General features: G+C 39.4%; 1 protein-coding gene and 1 long non-coding RNA gene across 3 annotated transcripts in view; one reads left to right on the top strand and one right to left on the bottom strand.

The window, feature by feature from the left end:
- Positions 1–26920, top strand: part of LOC136252056 (short-chain collagen C4-like) — a 78928-nt gene that overhangs the window by 19676 nt on the left and 32332 nt on the right. The window lies entirely within an intron of this gene.
- On the bottom strand, positions 14345–15277 carry LOC136252059 (uncharacterized). Of its 2 annotated transcripts, XR_010699329.1 has the most exons (4): positions 14955–15277; positions 14766–14893; positions 14628–14715; positions 14345–14569 (listed from the first exon to the last, which is right to left on the bottom strand). It is a non-coding gene; the product is annotated as an uncharacterized lncRNA (long non-coding RNA). The 2 variants fall into 2 exon arrangements; XR_010699328.1 differs by having other exon boundaries at positions 14628–14893.

Here is a 26920-nt window from a genome sequence, read left to right on the forward strand (position 1 = left end):
TATGTTCATTTACATAACTCTATCTGGTATAACTGGAAGAAGGAAGGGCATACACTTTTAAGACTCTAGTTGGATATCTTCTGAGAAAATTAGGTCTCCTATACGTAGGTTTGAATTTGGGAGCATTTTCATAGCTAATTAGCTAACGAAATCATGCTTTGCAAAACATATAAAATTGGTTAGATAAACCTTTTTGATGGTAAAGTGTACTAAACATAGTAAAGATTTAGTCAGATAATGATATTAGAATTGTGACTGTTCTATTAGAGTAGTGACTGTTCTATTAGAGTATCTCTATCTTTAGCACAAAAATTACAAGTGCATTAATATGTGACCGGATCTGCGAAAACCCGACATAATGGCGCAAGCCTAAATTTTCAGTATAAGCCATTGATTTGCAATGGGTAAAATATTTGCGTAACCGAAAAAAAATTCGTAAAATTTTTTAACGCTTTGTTCTTTGTGACGGAAGGTTCCTATGGGATATCATCTTATTCGCCCACTCAAGAGGAGTTCAAACATCTTTGTTTCGTTGCAGTAGACTAAAGGATACGTAAGTTATGGACGTTTGTTTACGTCACGTTGAAACAATCGTACACGATCGCTTTTTCTTCACTGATTTCGTCTCTGTATGCAGTGACGAATGGTAATAGAAGGAAAACCTTACCCAGTAATGGACTCCCCTATTCATGGCAAACACAATGGTTCAAGTTGCAACTCTGTACTGCATTGTATTTGTAAGTTACAGCCGTTTTTGTAAGCGCATGTAATTTATTTTTCCTATACTTGCTGTACAAATCGATCTTTCTGTTTTTGCTGGCTGTAACTCCAAAAGTTGTTGCCATATAAGGCTGAAACTTGGCCAGAGCATACACTTGGCTAAGTAGATTATAAATATTCAATAATAAAGAATTTGAAAAATGTGCCATTATGTTGGGTTTTCGCAGATCCGGTCACATATTATACCTGTTGTCTTCTATTTGCATGTTGACTTTTTGTACTTCTGAACACACTCAGTGTGAATGCATGATCCTGTTTCTGATGCCAATATAGACTTGTAAGTCTAAGTGGAGTAAGAGAGGGGCTGGGGTGGGCATGGCCCCCTCTCAAATCCGCCTATGTTTACCAGTACCGGTATACTTAATTCAGGTACACAATTTCCATTTAAAATGCTCTCAGATTCAATCTCATATCATTCAGATTCAAAATTTTCCTGTTTCAACATTATTATTCTATCATGCAGGCAATTGTGAGAGGGTGCATCTTGGTTGTCTGAACCTACCCAAACCTTTCCATTAACAAATGTTGCGGATGACCATACCTATAATCTAAAAGGCAGTATATAAAATATCTACAGGCAGGAATATGCAATTTATGTGGAAATGTCTCCAAATTGCAGTATTGTAGCACTTACTTTTCAAAATTTTCCTGTGGGGCATGCCCTAAGACCCCCTAGTTCCAGCATGCTGGGACACCTCCACCCAAGAGATTAGTACCTTAAGTTAGCCCCCTTTTATAAATTCTAGATCCGCCCTGATACTAAAATAATGGACCAAGTACAGAAATGTGGTCAAATCACATCATTAAATAAATGAATTAAAATACATGAAAACTACATATAAGGCCTATAGACATGTACTAACCAATGATAAAATTGCCATTGAATGGAGGCACAAATGTATACCGTATAGCCTAAATATTTCGAGTAGTAAATTTTTCAAGGTTGAGCAATGCTACTAAAAATTATTTTTTGTGGATTTGCAAACACTGCAAAAATGTATTAGACTACATGAAGGTCTAAATATTTCAAAGATAAAATTTTCACTGTAACCCCAAAACCACAAAATTCACAAGAATTGTCCCATGGTAAATGTGATAATACTTATGGCTATATGGTAATACTTACTCATTTTTATACTGGTGACTGAAAAGCCATGTCATTCCATATAATGTACAGTACCAAACAAGAAATTAAGGTGGCACCAATATGAAGGAAGTTTGCCATGTCAAGATTAATAATAGTGGTATGTTTTTTTTGTATATTGTTTACTTGCATTGTATATTTTTCATTCTTCCACCTGGCTTGCTAGACTGTTGGCTTGGCTATCTGTTTTTAAGTGTATTATAAATGGAGTGCGTAATATGTTTTAATGTTTGTTTGTATTGTTTACCTGGCTTGGCTGTCTTCTTTTATCTGGCTCACCTGGCTTGCATACTTTACTGAACTACTACGGTATTGTGTGTCTCCTGCAAGTTGTGTATGCATATACGTACATAGTGTGTACACATCACTGTGCTGCCATTGTTACACCACTGATGAACTGCATTTAGCTACTGGTGACTTCTAGTTACAATCGCACTATTGTGTTACTGCATACCTGTCACTATTGTGCTATATTGAGTTGATTTGGGATCATAATCATTTAGATTGTGCCATCCCCACTTATTCATGCATAGCCTCACCAAGGGGTTGTCATATTTGTGGTTGTATGTGACCCAGTCCTAGTTATACAACCAAATACTAAAGATAATAAGAAATGCAGTTAAAATTACATCATAAATAATGGAATAAAATTTAAAAAATAAAAATAATATTTGAGAAAATTAGAAGGCCTAAGGCTTTACACTCACCGGGAATAGAATCCATATTGAATGTAGAGACAATCGTATAAGGGGTGGGTGTTTTCATGGAAGTGATAGAAATGGTACAATGATTCTATTTAATGCCATCCAAAAGAGCTAGCATGTGACGCCCATTAATGGGTTAAGCAGATTCAAACAGCGATCTAGACGAATAAACAACTGTATGATTTTATTATGTTTTTGAAAGTGTTATCTACGATCACACTAAGTCTCAAGTCGCCATGCCAGCTGCCAGTGGATGCGATCTGTGTAAAGAACAAGACTGATTAAGCCAGGTACCACACCCATAGCAACCAGACACTAAGGAGAAAATTAGTAACTGTCCATGGAGCGATTGCAGCTGCTGCACAAGATGAGGAACAAAGTTAATGGTGGTATGTTTATTTGTATTCTTTACTTGCATTGTCACGGTTTATTTTCATACTTCCACCTGGCTTGCTGGGCCCTGGTTGGCTTGACTGTCTGTGTTTCAGTGTGAAATTAATGTCTGTATTATAAAGAGTGTGGTAGAGGAGTGTATGTTTTAATGTTGGCTTGTATTGTTTACTTGTATTGTAAATTTTGTATGTTTCCAGTTCACCTGGCTTGCTGGCTTGGCTGACTCACCTGACTGGTTTCCGGCACCTGGCTTGCATACTCTATCTACTACAGTATTGTGTATCTCCTACATGTCACTGTGCCATTGCTACACCACTGATGAACTACACTTAGCTACTGGTGGCCATATGGTAGTTAAACAGGGGCTTGGTTTGGGATTATAATATGTGACCTAATTTTAGAAAACTGTCGATATCCACACAATTTTCAAAATGCATTTTATTTGTTCTATGTTTTCTACAGTGACAGATGATTGGACTAGCCAAGTTTCAGCTTCCTAAGTTAAACTGTGTTGGAAATACAGCACTATACAGCCGGACGGGCAAATAATTTGATATGTACAGAAGCTATCGAGAAAAGAATCTATAGGCACTTACATAAACCATCATAACTTACTAATACAATGACGTACGGAATTGAATTTTGGCTCATTGTGTTCGCCATGAATCTGTGCATCCACCAAGGTATAGTTTTTTCCCCCAGGCATGCTTCTTTGTTTGAAAAGGAAGGCACATTCACTGACAAACGATCGTGGGTAAATTCTTTCGTCACTGCAACGTAAACAAACGTCTGTAACTTTGGAATCTTTTCATGTATGGAGATACAACAAAGATTTTTGTACTCCCTATAGACAGGCGAACATGATGATGCCCAGGATTTATCCATTGGTTGCTTAATTCGCCCACCAGCGAGGCAATAAAAATTTTCGTAATTTCTTTTCTGTAGCTTGCGTTTTTTACCCGTAGTTTTTAAATGCGTTTTGTTACAAAAGTACTGTTGTGCGTACGTATATCGACGGTTTTCCAATATTCGGTCACATATTATGCTGACTTTGCTGGCCTTCACCACCTTGTCATGCATAGCCTCATTTCTTGATTGAGTCATCTTCAGAGACATCTCACACCTACAATGTAAAAATAAGTTGAGGGTTTACATTTTGTATGCATCATCCTTTACCATAGCTGAATACTTTCCATTGCCAATAATTTATTGCTACGTACAATACTACAGTTATGTTGCTAAGTGCTGGTAGATCAGTCTTGTCTGGCAATGACACAGTGATGTGTATATACACAGCATATATGCATACAAATCATACAGGAGAGGCTACACACTGGTGGCCTCTAATTGCGATGGTACTATTGTGTTATATCTGTCACTGTTGTTCCACATTAGCTTGATTTGGGATCACATGTTGATTGTACTCTCAACCACCTTGTTGTGCATAACCTCACCAGGGATTTATCACATTGGTGTATGTATTTGTTTATATGTGACCTGGTCCTAGTTATACAACCAAGTACTAAAGATTATAAAAAAGTGGTCAAAATTATGTCATAAATAAATAAATAATGAATAAATAAATAAATAATGAATAAATAAATAAACAATAAATGTTTGAGAAAATTGCAAGGTTTAGGGCTGCACACTAAATAAAGTTTAATAATATTAAACCAAGTTAATGGGGTACACGGGTGCCCATGCCGCAGAAATATTACCATAAGGGTGCACTATTTAGGGAAACGCATGTACAGTACCATGCTTGCAATTAAGTATTGCGTGCAGGCAGCAAGTTCATCTGAATTATCCTTCGAATCCTCTTAGCAGGAATATTGTGCAATGATAATCATGGTGCAAGGTAAGAAAAGATCTACCATCATGAGTGACAGTGACAATTCAACAGCCACTAAGTGGACAAGAAGCAGCACCACCAATGCCACACGAACTGACCAAGATGCCACACAGCCTCAGCAAGGAAAACCAGTGCAGGATTGTTGAGGAGATGCTGCACACAGCCGACAAGGGGATGCCAGGTAGCCCTGAAGGGAGGACAACATGGTGGAGAGTTGCCAGTGAGGTAGCGAGAAAACTGCATGAGTCACAGAGACACTGAGGGAGGACAACACATAGAGTCAATGAGAAGCCAATGCTACACCATCGACTAGAGAGAGCCTCCAGACCAGCAGAGGTGCTACCGCTGCCCCAATGAGACATCCCAGAGGTTATACAGCAGATAAGAAGAGGTCTGATCTCTCCAGGTATACAGATGGACAGCACACTACCAGGTAAATAATCACTTACCATATAATAATTTTTGTAAAAATAATATGCATTGGTAGCTGCTACAACTTTTTGAAATGCACTGCCATAAGTATTGTAGTTAGGCTTGCGCCAATAATGCTGGCATGATTTCAAGCATAATAGGCAGCAAAAGCATCAAGCATTATGCCAGCATAATAGACGATTTTCAAGATTTTAATTAATGCGCAATGTGTGCGCCAAAATGCAGCAAAATTGAACACACTATGCCTTACTACTGCAATTAATATCAAGAAAATATGCAATGTGTAATTATTTTTTATTGTTTCTTGGCTGATTATTTACACTTCACAGAAAAAAATGAGATACTCTAATAGAACAGTCATTTACTCTAATGCAACAGTCAGGAAAGACTGATATACTCTAATAAAACAGCTAACTCTAGAGCATAATCTTGATTTTGAAAGCATAATTTTGAGCATAATAGGCTGAATTTTTGAGCACTGCTCAAAAGCATCACCGGCTATTTTCAAAGCATAATTGGCTCAAATCTAATTGTAGTTGCTGCTGTATAATTTTTTATTATAGTTGCTATTATATTGTAGTTGCTGTAGTTGCTGCTATATTTTATGGACTTCCATAAGTAATTTTAACCCCCCAACCCCCAAATTACTTCAAAGAGAACTATTCACATTTCCTAATATGCTTTCTTATAATACTTGGCACAATGCCCTCACCTAGACTGCTGCAGCATACCCCTGTTATTGGCGAGGAGGTGCTACCTACAGCAACCAGGCCCATGATTCATGCTACAGAGCCTGGAAATACAACACACCCCCTTCCTAATGGATTCCTTCCACCCAGAGTTAATAGTGCCATCCTCCTTTGGGTAGGGTTTCCTCCTATTCCGGCAAAGCTAGTTTACAGAAAAGAAGTGGTGAGTTCATCAAAATGGCAGAGATACTACCAGATAGACTCAACCCCACAAGGGCCTTATTCACAAATGAACCTGAACCTAAAAGACATACAAATATCACAAGCCTGTCACCAATATCCTAGAGTGGACCCACCATTTATACTGCAGTACTTTGCAAGAAATGCTCAGAGAAACTACCAGATATGCTCGGCTATCTAATTTTAATAACTCAAGCGTACATGGAAAGTGAAGGCGACTCCTGGCTGGGCTATGATTGCTGTTTCAAGCAAAGGGCCGCCTCTAATCTGCAGGCTAGCTGGGATAAATCTGACTCTACTCTATGGGATATAGCCTTCTCAGGAAATTTTAAAAGCCAACCGATGCCACCACTGATTTAGCCTATCCCACAAGTCATGGGAATGCAAATGGTCCCCAGAGGTTGCTCCTCACCCATTCATGACCATGCTCATCAGCAAGTAGAACCTGTAACCAGCAACCACCAAGATCTGTCTGCAAGTTCTTCAAATAAAGTTTAAGTTATTAAACACAGTTAATGTTGTGAAGCGTAGGCCATGCAAGTATCCAAAATATTAGCATGCAACAGTGGGCTCTAATAAGAACAACGCATGCGCAGCATCGTGAGCAGAACACGTTGGCAGTAATTCATACCTGTTGTAAGAAATCTCGCCAGTTGCAGTGGCTTTGAGTCTTCAAGATGGGTACTCATTGTTCTCGCCTGCTGAGGAAGGAGAGGGTTGTTGTCCTTGGGAAGCTCGACTGCTGGATTGAGCAGGCGAGGAGCCGGCTTTGTCACGCCGGGGGAAGGACCGCCTCAAGGAACGGGTGTTCCGGGCAAGACAGCAACGTGACAGGATGTGACATTACAATACTAGTGGCTACTGTCAGGGTCGTCTCTAGAACTGGGTCACTTGCCTCGGCCCACGCACGGTATCACTGTCACCTGGGACAGCTCCATCGCCGCTGGACTCGTCGCTAACATCAGTGACTACAGCTCCACCTCGTGCCATAGCCAGTTCATCGGACACCACCTAATCCACACAAAATGTAGGGAGATCGTGTGGTGGGCATCAATCAGAATCTTGAAATGGCCTCAGACGAGATGCTGCATTGGGTAAGCAACAGTATAACACCAATTGGTGTACTAGTATAAACTTACACACTGTTCCCACACACCCTGTATATATATATGCATGTAATGAGTAGGGATGTACCAATTCATATCGTATCAGTGGCCGATATGGAGATTTCTGCCAATATCGGTTGGTCTCAATATAACCACCAAAACCGATATGATATATCGAAATAGTCTTTGCCATGGTAAAGCCATATTTTACCCTCTGTTATACAGCAAACAAGGCTGAGGAAATAGGAGTTTTTTCTATATTCTTGAAAAGAAGCGCATATACTACGAGAAGCCATAGAAATATGTGCTTGACAAACATTCATTGTTACAATACTTACCAACCATACAACAAATGATCATAGTGGAGAGCTATAAAAAAGCAACCATGGGATGAATAAACTAGAAACACAGCTTGAAATAACCAGCCATCATTACAAGCCATTAAAATACGGAGTAGCTAATGGGGACTCATCTTGGTGGGACCATGCATTAAAAAAATTTTTTTTGTGGGTGCCTCACTATCTGGGCTGTTAATTGAGGCCACACCACCACAGGCAATCAAGCATTGTCAGTGATTGTTAGCACTTGGAACTGCTTACTAAGTATATCTTATGCAAGTTAAAGTTTCCCAGTTTCTTCTAATCTAAATGTATAGCTACACTTTATTATATTGTGTCGGTGTCGGTGTTCTGACTCAGTATATCACTTTATATTGGATCAGTTCAGAAATTTCTCTATCGGTACACCTCTAGTAATGTGTGAAATAATAAGAGTTGCTTTGTACTGGTGAGCTTAGTAGTGAGCTCATACATAGATACGGTGTAGCCACCAATCACTGATGCTACTTTCAAAAAAAAGAAAAAAGAAACAACTAAGTACCTGAATTCAGTGACATTAATTGTGCTTTTGAAGTCAAAAAATTCTATTTTGTGCAATTAAATTTAAAATAAATAAATAATGCAACCACAGATGTGTATTAAATGCATTAATAGACTTCTGTATTCTACAGCATACTATATTGGTTTCTTCATTGCTGCTTATTGGCTTGTAGTCGGCATCAGCAGGGCTTGGATAGTCAACTAGAGAATGCAGAATACAATGAAGTATCAGCAAACTAGCTACATACATGTATATATAGCTAGTCACCAGCCTTAGAAGGTGACTGCATTAATGGTGGTATGAAGGTAACTTGGTACCAAAAAAAAAAAATTAAATTCAAAAAAAAAAAAAAACGGTAATCATAAATTGTATGCATAAAAGCAGCCAGGTGCATATTAGAACTTTGCATAGCAGTTTCACCGTGTTGTGTCAGCTTCTTGCACACCATACCCTTGAGTCTTATAATAGTCACAAAGAAAAGTCCATTTTGTTGTTATTAAAGGAAACTTCAACCTATACAATCGCAATAGGAATCATTTCAAAACATGGTGCTTGTTCCAATGTGTACATGATACAGTGTCTTCATTATATATCTGTAGTTCTATGGTTAGGATGTGCTCCACAATTTTGCTAGGCAATTGGCATGGGACACACCATTGTGTTGTTAGTTGCATGTTAGTTTGCTTGTGTGTTATGTCTTCCTAATATTTATATTGTCACATTTGCTTGATATGTATGTCATCACCATTGCTTGTTTGTACACCAACGTATGTCACTTCCACTGCTTATTTCGTATGTTACCGTGGCTCGATTTGCACATCATCTTCTGCATGTTGCAAGCATAGCTTATTGTGCATATTACTAGATGTTGTCACCATCAAATTTCTGCACATTGCATGGTCTAAATTAAATAAATAACCTTGATGCTTGGGGGGGGGGGGGGGGGGGTAGATCACAATATATGTATATATATATATAATATATTGTGACCTACCTATGGCCTCTATTGTAAAGAGTTTATGACAGAGACGCTTCTCTGCTCTAAACTCTTTCATTACCCAAGCATCAATAATCCAAAAGTACTTCCTACTTTGGCCCCGCTGGAATTACATAACCTTGCGTAGGCCATATACCATGGCAGATGAGGCCCCTAGCACTTACCAACCCCCCTCCTCAATCAATGGATTGCTGGAGGTGAAGAATGAAGGTCTGAGGAACAGACCACATAAGTAGGTGAGTGGTAGCGTAACTAAACACTAAATAAAGTTTAAGTTATTAAACACAGTTAATGTTGTGAACCGTAGGCCATGCAAGTATCCAAAATATTAGCATGCAACAGTGGGCTCTAATAAGAACAACGCATGTGCAGCATCGTGAGCAGAACACGTTGGCAGTAATTCATACCTGTTGTAAGAAATCTCCCCACCCTGTCCCTACCCACTGAACAGTTCACAAACTTCACTATAAGCAGGTGCTCTAAGTTAATTGGCATTGTATGCCAGCAGATAACAATTCTAGTTAGTATTCCACTGTCAATAGTGGTACTTATGTACATTTGTAGTGTAAGTAGTGGAGCAAGTAGACACATAATGTTGTTGTACTCTGTACTTCACTGTGCCTGCATTAAATTACTCAGAAACATTTACATGAAAGATTATTTGTGACTGAATTTGACAAAACAAGGCTTCGACGCACAAAGCTTTATTAGGAGATATGGCGATTTTAAGGAATCATTGTGTAATAACTTCCCAGTGCCTACAGCTGTGCAAACGAAATTTGCACCAATTGTTCATCTGTTCACTAGCTATCACTGAGTGGGTGTATACATTTCTGATACCCAAAATTTGCCCTGTTTTGAGCAGCTTTTTTCGAGCGGGTAATAATATCACAGGTGGTAGTAATAGGGTGGGAGGGTGGGGGTGGACGGTGGTCTTAATATACGGGTATAAAATGAAGTGAGAAGACGATTGGAATCCAGAGGCCAAGTTTGGGCTCTCCATGGCCCTCCATGGCCCTCAAATTACTCCAAATTGACTGAGAACACTATTGGCGAGCTCTCTGTGAAGTCCCAGCTCACTACACACCATTATCACAAAGCCATGGCCATTTAATGGTGCCAATCTCACACTCGTGGCTTTGACAGGGTCGGAAGAAAGCTGCTACAGAAACCAGACTTGTCAGTGCTGAAGGAAGTACGGTGTGAAATATGATAGTGTATTAGACCAGCAATCCATTTCTGGTAAAATCGTAAGTTTGACTTTGTGTGTGTGGAAGCCTTGTTATGTGAAATCCGGTCACATTTGCTATTATATGCATTTTGTTGTGTGTTCTTCAGCTGCAGGTCTGACTGGATTCCTTCACCATGCCAGCTGCTACCACAAGTAGAGATTGCTATTGAGGGATGCTCGCAGTTTAAATTTGTCAGGAGAGATGCTCTTTTATCCTGCCTGTAGTCACAGACAGGCCCTCTAGTTCAGAGTGTCATCAGGAAACCAGGTTGCTAACAGCTGCTTGCCTCTCCCACCCAGATCAGTATCAGGAGATGTCTCCCCATCCAAATTGCTAACTAGAGACACTCTCTCAACCAGATCACTAGCTGAAGATGCTCTCCCATCCAAATCAGTATTAGGAGACGCTCTCCCATTCAAATCACTAACTAGAGACGCTCTCCCAACCAGATTGCTAGCCGGAGACACTCTCCCATCCAGATCACTATCAGGAGACACTCTCCCATCTACCAGAAGACACTTGCTGTCATGAACACTATCAAACATGACCCAGCTATAGAGTACCAACCAGCTAACCACCATAGAGGGACCACAGTGCTACTATCAAGTGTTGATGCTATTTCAGACAGTGCCACTCTCAACAGTGGATTGTGACAACTCTGAGAACAATGGTCACGCTCTGACTATTGTATCACCTGCGCACAGGTGTTGATGCTGTCACAATCTGGCTAAAGCCACGTGACACCAATTAGTGTTGCTAACAGCTGCTTGTCTCTCCCATCCAGATCAGTATCAGGAGATACCTTCCCATCCAAATTGCTAACTAGAGACGCTCTCTCAACCAGATCACTAGCCGAAGACGCTCTACCATCCAGATCAGTATTAGGAGACGTTCTCCCATTCATATCGCTAACTAGAGATGCTCTCCCAATTGGATTGCTAGCCGGAGACGCTCTCCCATCCAGATCACTATCAGGAGACACTCTCCCATCTGCAGAAGACACTTTCTGTCATGAACACTATCAAACATGACCCAGTTATAGAGTACCAACCAGCTAACCACCATAGAGGGACCACAGTGCTATTATCAAGTGTTGATGCTATTTAAGTCAGTGCCACTCTCAACAGTGGATATTGACAACTCTGAGAACAACGGTCACGCCCTGACCATTGTATCACCTGCGCACAGGTGTTGATGCTGTCACAATCTGGCTAAAGCCATGATGGCTAAAGCCATGTGACACAAATTAGTGGTGACCCGCAGGTCAACACATCACCTACCGCTGCTATAAGCATTTCGTCCATTCTCCTTAGAGGAGTCTGAGACAGCAAGGGGCCTCACTTAGGATATCTGCCTTATCCACTAGGTTCTCCCGTTTGCCTCTATTGTAAAGAGGTTAGGACAGAGACGCTTCTCTGCTCTAAACTCTTTCATTACCCAAGCATCAATAATCCAAAAGTACTTCCTACTTTGGCCCCGCTGGAATTACATAACCTTGCGTAGGCCATATACCATGGCAGATGAGGCCCCTAGCACTTACCAAACCCCCTCCTCAATCAATGGATTGCTGGAGGTGAAGAATGAAGATCTGAGGAACACCAAATAAGTAGGTGAGTGGTAGCGTAACTAAACACTAACTTTGATCCAGACCTGGCTGCACCTTTAAGAACTGCACTTACAAGCATGTCTGCTGGTACTGCTAGCATGATCCCGCAAAAAACAAAATACACAAAGCAGTATTCTGCCCAGCCAACTCCAATGCTGCCTACAACCAATCCCGCCCAGCGAGAAGGTATCCATAGTACCAAAAGCTGACCCAACCCAATTGCATCAATCGGTTGGGGGAACAACACTTAAGCTGTAGCTAGACCTTGTTGTATGCCCATAGAAATAGCATATGAACAGGTTATGTAACACTGCATGTTGTGATGTGACAAAAATAATCAAAATGAAGAATTTTATGCATAAATGACTGTTACCATAATGATCATGTATACACATACAGTATCTGTTTTTACATGATTAAATATAAGTTTGAAATGTTTACATGGTAGGCAGGCAGGCAAGCTCAACTTATACCAAGAAGCATCAGCTACTAGCCAAAGCCAGGCAGCATTTGGTAAAGATGCTACATAGCTCCGGGAATGGACTGCTTTGAATCTATAGTCACCAGAAATAGTGCTAGTACCAGCGGAGGCACAGAAAATTATGACCGCAGCAATGGAGTACCCTGCTAGTTACTTACCTGGATCAAGATATGGCAGGCCTTACAAATGGGTTCAGAATTGGGTACCGATATGGCAATGGCCATCTTAAGTCAGCAGCAAAGAACATGGCGAGTGCCATTTCCCACCCAAAAGGTCGTAGAAGAATATATCGCTAACAAACTCTCACTGTCCTGTGTGGCAGGTCCTTCCAAAGGCACACAATAAAAGGAGGCCAAATAAGCAGGTTCAGAGTTATCCCCAAATACCAAAAAACAGATGCATGGAGACTGATAGTTGACATGTCCCACCCTGAGGATCTGCTCCAAAACTCTTTAATGTGGCAGCACACTTGGTTCAGTGGGGCATGCGACAGCAAGACATTTCTAATATCATGCATTACCTGGATAATTTCTGGCTAGCCTCTGCTGAATGTCAAAACAATTTGGACATAATCAAACACACGTGTTCCTCCCTGGGAGTCCCTCTTGCTGCAGAAAATGTTGAAGGACCTTTGACAACATTAGCCTTCCTAGGAATCGCAATAGACACAATCAAAATGGAAATAAGACTGGCAGATGATAAGCTAGCAAGAATACGCCACACCGTAAGCAATTGGTTGACAAAGCAGAGAGCCAAGAAAAGAGAAATACTGTTTTTGGTTGGTCTCCTTCAGCATGCAACTAAAGTAGTAAGACTTTTGTGAGCAGAATGTACTCTACTGCTGCAAAGATAGAAAAATGGATTACAAAAGGCGTCTCAGTGTAGAGTTCCACTCAGATTTAAGCCAGTGGCACACTTTCTTGGAACCCTGGAATGGCCTCAGTCTGTTACAAAGTGCTGCTCTACTTAAGGCCCCAGCTTACTACATTCAGACAGATACTTCTGGTTCATGGGGATGCGGAGCCTACTTTCATGGACAGTGGTTCCAATTACAGTGGGATACTCAGCGGAAGCCTCGCCACATCATGGTAAAAGAATTTCTCCCCATTGTTTTAAGTGCTGCAGTGTGGGGCCCCATTTGGGAAGACAGAGAGTAATGTTTCAATGTGACAATTCCAGTGTCCCTGCAAAAGGGCTCATCCCTGCTAGCATGCACTTACTCCGTTGCCTGTGGTTCTTCAAAGCACACTACGACATTGACTCAGTCTGCAAACACACACCTGGGTCTACTATAACATCGCTGACGAACCACATGCAAGCCTTCTATTCAATGAACCCTGAAACATCCCTCAGCCCAACACCACTGTCATGTGAGCTACTAAGAATTACAGCAGCACTTGGCCCTGATTAGACATCTCCAGTTTTCCGTGCCTTCTTTTTGAAAGTGATCAAATAGACTAGACAGTTTCACTGGGCGAAAAGTTCCATGTCCGCTTGTAGGTAATGAGTATAAAATGGCCATGAATATAAAATGGCCATGAAATTTGTCATTTCAGCCACATTTCATACTTAGAACATTATTAGATTTCAGTAAAGTTTCATACAGAGAATAGAGAAAGATTTGCTGCATCTAGAATGGTGCTGGAAATGAGGCAGTGAAGAAATGTACATTTTAACACTGTGAAATGCATACAGGATGTAAAAATCCTGTAGCTGAAATCAACATTTTCTATATTTTGCATCTGCTTTATACTGCGCTAGTAATATAGCTAGCAATGTCTCGCTCCTGTGTTGTATTTACTACCCACAATACGTATTTCATTAATAAGTAAAAAAAGCACATCATTTGTACAGCAACTATAATTTTCAGTTCACAAATTGAAGTTCTTGACACCTTCAGGATTCTTTTTTTCTGAGGGATGTTACATCACTAAAATTAATATAGATTTGCTCTTTTACTTCTTTCCGTTGAGTGCAGCTTTCTTCTCCTAATCTGTTTCATCACTAGTTATATATAGTTCTTATAGGTAGCATCTGTAAAAATGTTGTTACAATAAAAATATTGCTATTGCAATTTTTTTCTGTAACAAACCTTGAATTAATGTATACTATTCCTTGTACAGTGTCATTCATAGCTTTCACAAGATCCATCCATGATCACAGGTTTCTCCCCTGCCTAACTTCAATAGACCACAAAATACTCATTTCCAAGAACTATAGCAGAACTTACTATGTGATTTCATCTACAGTACTACCACAAGACATCATCAGCAGTCCAAGTTTTGAAAGCATCAGTAACTACTTTGTAACTTCCTTTGACAACTTTACATAGCTAGGTGATGTAGATGGCAGATCCCACTGCCATGCAATGATAGATAACAAATTAATAATGAATCATGAATTAGCCACATCTTCTTACCTCGCAATTGCTACAAATGCAGCTCTTCCTATATGTCTTTCTGCAAAGTTCCCTATGTCAGGGTAGCTTGCACTTGCAGTCATCTATAAAGTAGACTTAACCAATTCACTGTGAGGTACTAGAGATGATGAGTGCTTGTGGAATGCACCCAGTTGTCTCTCGACCCAGGGGGTGGTATCCTCTACTCCTTTTTCCAGCAAGCAACATGCTTTGTAGCTGCCAAATGCGTGTAGCACTGTAGCTAGCTACTGTAGCAAAGGTATACAATTGTGGCGTCGCTAGAAACTGGCGGAAAAGGACGGAAGAGGCGATATCTATGAACGATCATAAATGCTGCGACAGTCTTTATAGCTATACCTGCAGGTAAGTCTGCCATGGAACACAAGCACTGTTCTAGTTCTGGATGACAACAAGCTGCATCATTGCTAGAGCCTCGTTATTAACTGCAACTAGAACAATCGGAAGAAACATGCTGCAGCGAAGGTGATTGTGTGCAATCTGTGCATGCATGCATGCTGTATATACGAGCATGATAGAGCAGTGACCTCATCCATGCGCAGCCATATAGCTAGTGCGGTGGATGCACTGTGGCTAATTAGATTGTCCACACTGATTAGTAAAAATATTTATGTACTTGAATGCATTCCTGTCAACTTCTTAGTCAGCCTTAGCCTACACTAACAGAGCAAAGCCCAACACACACACACACGCATACAAACACACAATACCTTCAGCTACCACTTGCCTACCTGACTGCATCTGTGTGCTAGCTATACTCATGTAGGCTGGTGCTAAGAGTCATCGTAAGCATAATCCTTCGAGGGCAGGGCTAGTATTATACGTAACTCACAGAAAGGTGTACCATACAGTATCTCATGTGAATGTGTGGGCATGGCAGCCCATTAAGTATAACCTGTACCTTCACCCACTACATATGTTATATCAGAGCTATGGATGGTCTGCCTCCCCAGTTGTCACTAGGTTACCACTTAACACCTGGGTAACTGTACTGGGCATCAAACCTGGCTGAAACCTTTCAATTACCAAACTCAGACCACTTATCTTAACTGCCTCATTTACTCTCTCTCTCACACACACACACACACAAACAAACACACACACACACTAGCTACTACACATTGTCAACATTAAATTTTTCCATGTGTCAAAGCACTGATTGTGCCTACCAAAGGTAATGGATTTGATAGTGACAGACTGTTAGCAGCTACAGAATTTGTTTGTGATTTATAATGTCCGTGCTTGCATGCATGCATGAGCCAAAAGCAACAGCAAAGTATAAGTCCTTTCAAACTATTGGCACACAGACTAACAGCTGTTCCTTCAAGCCATTAAAATGAATATCAAGACACACGGTAGTGTGTCGTGCGGCCCAAGAAGCCGGCGCATAACACCCATGAGTATATTGACAGGAAGAAAGAAAACGCAATTTTTGCACCTCCGTAGCTCTGTGCTTCCTTGATGAAGCAAGACGATTTTTGCTGTGGACATGCCCTCCAACTGCAGCACTCCACATTCCAAATTTGAGCGAAATCGCGTTTCGCGTTCCCGAGATATGCGACTTCACAAATTGGCTCAGTTTCTTTGGGGTTTTTTTCTACTTCTTATTTTCTTTTTCTTGTCGCACACTTACAAAAACTGCTATAAAACTCGAATGCCATATCCGATTGCCTTGAACTTTGGCACACAGAATGGGGATATAAAGGCGCATCTCGGTACCAACTTTGGCTGGAATACGATAAACAGGAAAAGAGTTATGAGCGATTATTGACGAAAAATAACACCAATATTTTGTCATGCCTACAGGGTAAACCGCGTATGGGAAGAAGCTGAAAATCGGTGGGTGAATAGGTTAACTATTGAACCTCAAACCTTTTGTGGTTTGAAAGAAATCGAGCTAAAAAACAGGAAGATACAACGAAAAAACCAACAGTGTGTAACAATTATGCAATCGAGAGTAGCTAATAAAAAAAAACGACTGCTTGCCACGCCTACCAGATAAAGCGCTTGGGGTAATACTTTGAAAATCATTGTACAGATGGAGTAATCATCTTAGAAAGGCTCATCAATGGTGTAGAAGAATCAGACTTAAAGCCACGGAGTTATAACACGAAATCCAACTTGGTGCAGCAAGTGCGAGATCGAGATACTCTAATAGAGCAGTCATCCTAATAGAGCAGTCACCCTGAAGAGAATTCAAGAGATCAGCTAGAAACAAGAAACCTGTATAGACATCAGCTAGAAACACGTCACCCTGTAGAGAGATCAGCTACAAAAAATTCACCTTGTAGGGACTCCCTATAGGGTGAATTGTTAGTAGCTGATCTCTCTACATGGTGGTTTCTTTGTAGCTGAACTCTACAAGGTGACTAGGGAGATCAGCTAGAAGAAGTTACCTTGTGGAGAGTTCATGCAACTATGGAAAGAGATGGTTCAGCTAGAAGAAATCACCTTGTAGAGTTCAGCTACAAAAAAAACCACCATGTAGAGAGTTCAGCTACAAACAAATTGTCCTGTAGAGAGATCAATAGAAGAAGTTACCTTGCAGAGAGTTCAGCTACAAAGAAACCATCATGTAGAAACAAATCTCCCTGTAGAGAGATTAGCTAGAAGAAGTTACCTTGTAGAGAGTTCAGCTACAAAGAAACCATCATGTAGAGAGTTCAGCTACAAACAAATTTCCCTGTAGAGAGATCAGCTAGAAGAAGTTACCTTGTAGAGAGTTCAGCTTCAAACAAATCACCCTGTAGCAAGATCAGCTAGAAGAGGTCACCTTGTAGAGAGTTCAGTTACAAATAAACCACCATGTAGAGAGCTCAGCTACAAACTAGTGACCTTGTAGAGACATCAGCTAGAAGAAGTTACCTTGTAGAGAGTTCAGCTACAAAGAAACCATTTTGTAAAGAGCTCAGCTGCAAACAAATCACCTGTACAGAATTCAGCTACAAACAAATCACCCTGTAGAGAGATCAGCTAGAAGAAGTTAACTTGTAGAGAGTTCAGCTACAAAGAAACCATCATTTAGAAAGTCCAGCTTCAAACAAATCAACTGTAGAGAGTTCAGCTACAAACAAATCTCCCTGTAGAGAGATCAGCTAGAAGAAGTTACCTTGTAGAGAGTTCAGCTACAAACAAATCACCCTATTGAAAGATAAGCTAGAAGAAGTCACCTTGTAGAAAGTTCAGTTACAAAGAAACCACCATGTAGAGAGTTCAGCTACAAACTAGTCACCTTGTAGAGACATCAGCTAGAAAAGTTACCTTGTAGAGAGTTCAGCTACAAAGAAACCATTCTGTAAAGAGCTCAGCTGCAAACAAATCACCTGTACAGAATTCAGCTACAAACAAATCACCCTGTAGAGAGATCAGCTAGAAGAAATTACCTTGTAGATAGTTCAGCTACAAACAAATCACCCTGTAGAAAGATCAGTTAGAAGAAGTTACTTTGTAGAGAGTTCAGCTACAAAGAAACCATTTTGTAAAGAGCTCAGCTGCAAACAAATCACCTGTACAGAATTCAGCTACGAACAAATCACCCTGTAGAGAGATCAGCTAGAAGAAGTTACCTTGTAGATAGTTCAGCTACAAACAAGTCTCCCTGTAGAGAGATCAGCTAGAAAAAATTACCTTGTAGATAGTTCAGCTACAAAGAAACCATCATGTAGAGAGTTCAGCTGCAAAGAAATCATCACTGCCCAAATTCCAAGGCAATAGCTCTTTCCAATCTGAAGTTATCAATTGTCAAAGTTGGCAAATTGGATGTGTGGAAGGCCCCTTTTTGCAAATCCGGTCACATATGTATTATATATATAATTTGTACATTTACTGATAAAATATTTAAAGTACATCTACTTCATCTTTTCTTCTTCCTGTAGTAAAGAAAAACAGCATAGGTTAAAAAAGTCCCAAAGCTGGCCATAGGCCGGCTTTGGGGTATACAAATACAAAAAGAAATGAAATCTAATCCAAAACAGCCAAGCTTTAAAAAAAGTGTGCGGCCCTCAGAAAGGCTATGGTGAAAAAAGATGTGAAATCCAAGGTGGCGGCCAAGAAATGGCTGTGCTGGTAGGTTAATGGTAAAAATTTTAATAACGACAATTCAGGTGAATTTTTGTGCCGCTTCACAAAATTTACCTGAATTGTCATTATTAAAATTTTACCATTAACCTACCATCACAGCCATTTCTTGGCCGCCACCTTGGATTTCACATCTTTTTTCACCATAGCCTTTCTGAGGGCCGCACACTTTTTTTACAGCTTGGCTGTTTTGGATTAGATAACCATTAACACTAATGAAATAATGTGCTGTGGTGGATTCCCAGTATGCAAATTCATAGAATTTTTTGCACTACACATCACTGCCTGCTTCGAAGAGCTTTTGCTCAATATGCTTCACACATCACTGTGGAGATTATTGTGAACACTTGGCAATTTTAAGTTAGTTTTAATATAGAAAAAACTAGCTACCACCATTAGCAGGACACATGTGCATAGATGGATTGCATTCCATCTTAAGAGCCTCTGTAATTGAAACTTACTTTGCTACATGCATAATGCATGTTCCTGACATGTAGATATGTATTATAGTGCACACAATAGTTGCTAACAGGTAACTAGAAATTCATTTACAACAGAACAAAGTAATGTTATAGTTTAATATGTATTCAACCAAAAGCATTTAAAAGTAGGGCTACCAAAAAAGTCACCATTTAAGAAAGGTCCCTATTTAACAACTGGGTAAACCGGAGCAATGTGAGTAACCTTTCTTGCTCAAGGAAGCAGCAACAGCAACTGAGCATCAACCCTGGCTGAAACCTTACAATTACCAAACTTTGATTGTGCCTACTAAAATTCATGCATTTGATAGTGACAGACCGTTAGCAGCTATAGAAGTTTTTTTGTGATTCAAAATGTCTATAGGCCATGCTTACATGAATGAATAGCAAAGTATATAAGTCCCTTCCAAGCATTGGCGACACAAACACACTAACAGCTGTTACTTCAAGCCACTAAATGGATATAACCACTAATGAAATAACGTTAACGCACTGTGGTGGATGCCCAGTATGGAAATTCATAGAGTAGATTACTAAGCTACACTTCACTGCCTGCTTTGAAGAGCAATGTGTTTCACATATTGCTGTGAACACTTCACACTTTAAACACATAAAGCTGCAGCTACCACCATGCAGGATCAAGTAACATAGTTAAGCAGGACGCATGTACATAGATGGATTGCATTCCATCTTACGAGCCTCTGAGATTAAACTCTTACCTTGCTGACATGATAGAATTTTGTTCGCACATTGCTGCTAAGAGGTGACCAGAAACTCATTTACAACAGAAGAAATAAATGGGCAGGTAGCTATAGTTTATGTATTTAACCAAAAGGTCTACCAAAACATTTGAATTTAATTATGTGTAATTCTTCAACTCTATGAATATGACCAATTAGCTGCCACAACCCTTCTCACTCATGCAGTTTCTTAGCAAATAGCTAATTTTAGGAGAACTTTATTCCTCATGCAAGTCCTTGCACATTACTAGCTACTAGTCACATGTGAATGATGATCACATCTAGTTGGTCTCATAATGTTATTAAGGCATACAGGTCTCCAAATCTGTATAGTAAATCTGTGAACTAAAAAAATTTAATGTGATACTAGCTATAGACCACCATATGAGAGTGTTGTAATCCAAACATTTTGTTTTCTTACAACATCATAATTCTTGCATGGATAGAAGCCATTTAACTGTAAACCAACATTGCAATTAATAAACCATCTAAGTGTCATTAGTGTTTTTTTCCTCCAATAAAGTTCTACCAATAACCTCTTGCACCAAGAGTCCATACTATAAGACCTCTTTATTATGAACTATTGATAGTACACATATACAATCAAAAATCAGTAATTTATTGTTATACATTATATACACTTTATTGTTATAAGTTATTGCAGCAGCATAATATAAGTTACAGTGTTACACATTGTTGTAGAGACACTCTGTTATATGATGTTGAAAGCCTATGTTGTGTTGAGAACCAAGTTTTGGCTCAGTATTACACTGAGCTAAACACAAGAAACCTGCAGTATCCATTTGATCAGTTTACAGCTGCATTTTCACTAGTCATGAATGTGGTGAAAATCTTAATACTGATTTTATCTACATTTCTTGTAAATGTTAAAATGATTTACTGCAATGTGACACTAACAGGAAATTGTACAGAAAATGTTCAAAAACATTTCCTGCATGATAACTCAAATAGGAAATTCTAAAGGAAATCATTAAAAAAATTTCCTACATGCTGACACAAGCAGGACATCTTACTTTTCGTGCAGTGAAATTTGCTCAATTACAATACACATCATACTGTACGGTAGTACTGTATATTAAGGATCATGTAGTTTTGGGCTTTCTTGCCCAAAAGTATCACCATAATATCAGCCTCAAATTTCCTCATAACAGCTTGGCAGTAATAGTTAGGCATAGCCAAGCCCAAAAATACTTTTAGGGTGACCTCAAATCCTACCAACAGGTTTCTATGAAATTTACTGACTAACTAACTGATGCCTTCAGCCAAGCATAACTCGACAATGGATAAGGCTATGGGCTTGATTTTTTTCAGTGTTGGACGTCACTTCATCCTGAGATGTGCCTTTTCGCAACCACAGTATGTACAATGCATGTATCATGGACCTATCTTTGCCCTCCAGTTCTTTTTGCTGACAATGCAAGATGTTGATTTGTGATAGCATGATACGACTTCCCTCTAGCTGTGTCATGCTTTTTGCCTGCAATTTCCATAGCAATTGGATTCATTGCAGAGAAGTTTCTTGTAGTGTTCTTTGTTTGTAACGCTGTGTAACAAGTAGAGCATAGCTACAAACGAAGCATAATGGCCACCTCACTTTTCAGTGCGTAATTCATTATTGGGGTGCATGTTCATACGCAAATTTATTTTATGGAATACTGGTGCCTCTCCTGGCATCTCGCCTGGTGCCATTCTTTCTTTTAATGTGGTACACGTGGATTCGGTAGTCATAATTGTGTTATTAAAAAAGTAAACAAATAAAAAGGAAAAATTAGGAACTTTAAGCTGGATTAGGGATCAAAGAGCAAAAAGCAAGGAAACAAGGGAGCAGCTAAAAATTTGTGAAAAGGGGAGGTGCCTATACCTGTGGATATACTAGTGGACATGTAATCCCTAATTCAGTCATGGTTAGGCTTGCACCAATTATGCCAGCATAATTTCGAGCGTAATAGGCTAGCAAAAGCATCAAGCATTATGCCAGAACAATGATTTTCAAGATTTCAATAAAAATGCGCAATGCATGCACCAAAATGCAGCACAACATGAACACACTACACTTTAGTACTGCATTTCATATTAAGAAAATGTGTAATGTTATTGTTTCTAGGATGATTATTCACACCTCGCAGAATAAGATTGAAATACTCTAATAGAGAAGTCACTTACTCTAAAACAGCAGTCAGGAAAAGCTGACATACTCTAGAAAAACAGCAAACTCTGAAGCATAATCTTGATTTTAAGAGCATAAGTTTGAGCATAATAGGCTGGATTGAGCACTGTTCAAAAGCATTTTCAAAGCATAATTGGCTCAAGCCTAGTCATGGTTATAGACTGAAGAGTAGGGATTATATGTCTACTAGTATATCTGCAGGTATAGACAACCTCCCTTGTTTCACAACTTTTTAACTGTTCCCTAGCTTGTTTCCCTGCTTTTTTGTTCTTTGATTCCTAACCCAGCTTCTACTTGTATTAATTAACACTATCCAATATAATTATTTACTTATCGCTACGCACAACAAGCTTTACAATACATCTAATTTGTCTAATATGTAGAATACTGTACCATCTCTTGGAGGGAAAGACTCATCATTCCATAAATTGTCTTTCTGTGGCCTGTGACCTAGTAATTTTAACACATGTCTACTGTAGAAATTTCATGGTGTCAAAAATCATAACCTCCACGTGAAGGTATCCAGCATAGTAAGGAAACAAAATGTAATATTTCTACCATCTGGAGCCCTGTAAACCTACCAAACATACCACCATCAAACAGACGGTTGCATGCGATTAAGATTGAAAATGACATTCTCAGAAGAGTGGCTGTGCAGGAGCTGATATAACTGTGCAACAATTAATGAAGTTTAATAATATTAAACCAAGTTAATAGGGTACATGGGCACCCATGCAGCAGAAATACTACCAAAACCATGTACTATTTAGGGTAACGCATGTGCAGTATCATGTTTGCAAATAAGTATCGCATGCAGGAAGCAAGTTAATCTGAATTCCTACCCACTTACTCTCCAAAATAATTCTATATTGCACACTATCACCTGTAAGATGCATACAGTCATTAATTTTATCTCAAATATGCAAATTGATAATACAAATCATAATTGTTGGATACAAATGCAGAGTAAAGTTGTGCTAGGGATGCAGCGATTATGCTGGCATAATTTTGGGCATAATAGGTATGTGTGGGAATCAGGAATTATGCTAGCATTTTGAGGTGATTACAAAGCTTTAACAGTAGGAAATCTGCAGATTGCACAATTCCATTAAAAGAGATCGAGATACTCTAATAGAGCAGTCATTAAACATTATTTACTCTAATAAAGCAGTCACATTTAAATGAAATACTCTAATACAGCAACCAGCTAAATAATTCAAGACTATTTGAAGCTTAAACATCAATGAAAATGGCCTGATACAATTATGGTGGCATAATTTTGGGAATAATGGGCAATTCTCAAAAGCATAATAGATGATTTTGTGAGCACTGCTCAAAAGCATAATGCTCAATTTTGGAGCATAATAGCCTCATGCCTAAGTAATACAAGATTCAGATAATTGGTTGCAAAACTCTCAAAGGATGATACAACTTGACAGTGCCCCTTGCAAAGGGTCACAGCAACCTTACTCAACTGGTAATCAAAGGTAGCAGCAAAATGATATATCCAGTTTGTGTCACAATAATCCTTGCAAAGGATTGTAACAAAAATGCCCCCCCCCCCCCCCCCCCCCACACACACACACACACACACACACACATTTTTTTTGCAGTGGTAAATTAAGCCCCATCTTTGTAAGAATGGCAATAACTGCATGGCAATAGTAAAACAAACCAAAAAAAACAACATAAAATGACTGTTGTATGCAATGCAACGAATGTCCCATACACCCACCTGCAAGGTGTGGCTAGGTTCAAGGAAAGCAAACCTGGACTTGTGCAGGCTTTCCTGCATCCTGCAAGGATGTTGTACTGTACCTACGTATATTGTGTATCCATCTAGGTAGGCTTGTGATCTAGTAATCTTAAATGATGTCTACTGTAGAAATTTCAATGGTGTCAAAAATCACAATCTCCAAGTGAAGGTATCCAGCATAGTAAGCAAACAAAATGTAATATTTCTGCCATCTGAAGCCCTGTACACCTGCCGAACAAACCACCATCAAACAGATGGTGGCATGTGATTATAGCATTCTTAGAAGAGTGGCTGTGCAGAAACTGAGATAAGTGTACAACATTAACTGGGAATATAATCCATGTTGTACGAAGACACAATTATTTAATGCTTAGGCCTCTTCATGTTGGTGAAGAAACAGACGTATAACACCCATCACGAATTAGTGGGCAACAGCGACTATTTCAATTGTAAGACGAGTGTTTGCTACACCCGCTAAATGAACAACATGAATGGAAGTTGCTACTAATCGCTGGAGGTTGGTTTGTGTTTATTAACACACTTTTGATAGCCTTGTTTCTTTAGTCTTGTGTCACCTTCACCCATGCAGGGGATGGTAGAAAGCCTCACCTAGCAGGCAATTGTACAGAGAAGGTGCAGTTTCCAGCTGGTAAGTTTGTGTGATGATGCATAGCTCTCCACCTGAGAGCCAGGAGTGCCTGTGCTGATCACTGATATGGGGCTGAGAAATATTTGCTGCCATAATTACATCCTACATACTGAACACTGGTGGAGAGAACCAGGGGCGGTTCTAGAAAATATGCTGACTGGTTTCCTACTCAAAGGCAGAAAAGCCCATTAGGGGCGAGTTCCATTTAATTACAGCTATTTTAGCCACTGATAAATCATTTCACAGTTAAATCCAAGTATATACAGAAAGATCTGATACATTATTGAACAGTTGCAGAAGTCATAATAGCTTAATTGATAATTATTATTTTTTTAGAGACGCTTAACACCTTCAAAGCTCGGGATTAGCAATTTCGTTCCTGCTGGAGAAAGACAGTTTCATAGTTTGATCATTACAACTTTTAGTAATACTTGTACCTTACCTTAGATTTAAATTTTGCTTACTGCTTTAGTTAAATTTTCGATTTAAAAAATGCTGAATGATTTCCGAAAACTGGTGAAACCCCCTTAGAACCACACCTGGAGAGAACAAACACAACATACACAAAATGTGTCCTTAGACTGATAATTGCTATGTGCATGGTTGTGCTTGCTACTTACTGCTATTATTGTGTAGCTACAGTCTGCCTTCATCAGGAATGCTCCACATACTTGTGCACACTGACATACCCATGAAATTCTGGTATTGCATTTCAGTCACGTATTTGTTCCAAAATTTTATTTCGTCTTGCAAAATATCCATGGCATCATGTAATCATTTTAGTACATATATACACAACTCAGATATTAGTTGTAGGTGCAGACAGTTGAAATACTCTACTTTTCTTACAATCTTACTGTGGTCTGCTCTTGGAAACTCCAGCTACGTCTTAATCCATAGGTCTGATCCATCCTCACTTAAATGTATCATGCGATATAAAATATGTACAAATGTATTAATATTTATTGAAGTGTTTGTTGAATGTTTAAGCTTCACTGCTTGGAGGCATCAGATTCAATACCATGATTCTCACTATTTAAAGTGCAATCTCACATTCTCACATCTAAATGGTCGAATTCATACTGACTGTAATTGCATATGTGTGAACAGATTTGCGAAAAGGGGTTTTCCACATGCTCCAATTTACCAACTTTGAGGATTTGTAACTTCAGATTGGAAAAAGCTATTGACTTGAAATTTCATCAGAAGTGAGCACCAACATAACTTAATAAATGGAGAAACTTTGAGATTTATATGTTACTTGAATGCCACGTTGTGGTCTCTCAAGTTCATGTAAATGGATGTGTGTGGAAGACCCCTTTTCACATATCTAGTCACATATATACTTATGTTTGTGTGCCAGTCAATTCCTCTAGAATTGTACTATTGTTTATTTGCATCTTTTCTACCTGCACCGGCACACTGTGTTGGCCATGCACTGTTTGTACATGCCCTATTAGTAGGTTGTCCCTTTGGTGATTGTACTTGGTTGTATGTTCCCCAGGCCTAGTTATACAAGCACAAAGAATAATAAGAAATGTGGTTAAAATTACATCATAAATAATAATAATAATGAATAAATAAAATTAATAATGTTTGAGAAAACTACATGGCCTAAGGCTTCACGCTCACTGGGAATAGAATCCATGTTGTATGAAGAGATAATCATATAATGGGTGGGTGTTTTCATGGAGGTGATAGAAACGGTATGACAATCTATTTAATGCTGATCGAAACAGTTAGCACATGATTCCTACTACAAAGCAGGCGGATTCAAGTACCTATTTAGACGAGTGAATTACTGTTCCTTTGTTTTTGAAAGTGTTGCCAGCTGGCACACTAAGTCTCAAGTCACTATGCCAGCTGCCAGTGGATGTCTCACATGAAGCAGGTAGCTAATTAAGGTGGCCATGCTTGACACCAACACGAAGGAAGTTTGCCATGCCAGCTGCACAATAACACGATTAATAGCGGTGTGTTTGTTTGTATTGTTTACTTGTATTTTATATTTTTTCTGGCTTGCTAGGCTCTGGTTGGCTTGGCTGTCTGTTTGTACTAA

The sequence above is a fragment of the Dysidea avara genome, chromosome 4, assembly GCF_963678975.1.
Source record: "Dysidea avara chromosome 4, odDysAvar1.4, whole genome shotgun sequence".
Taxonomy (NCBI): domain Eukaryota; kingdom Metazoa; phylum Porifera; class Demospongiae; order Dictyoceratida; family Dysideidae; genus Dysidea; species Dysidea avara.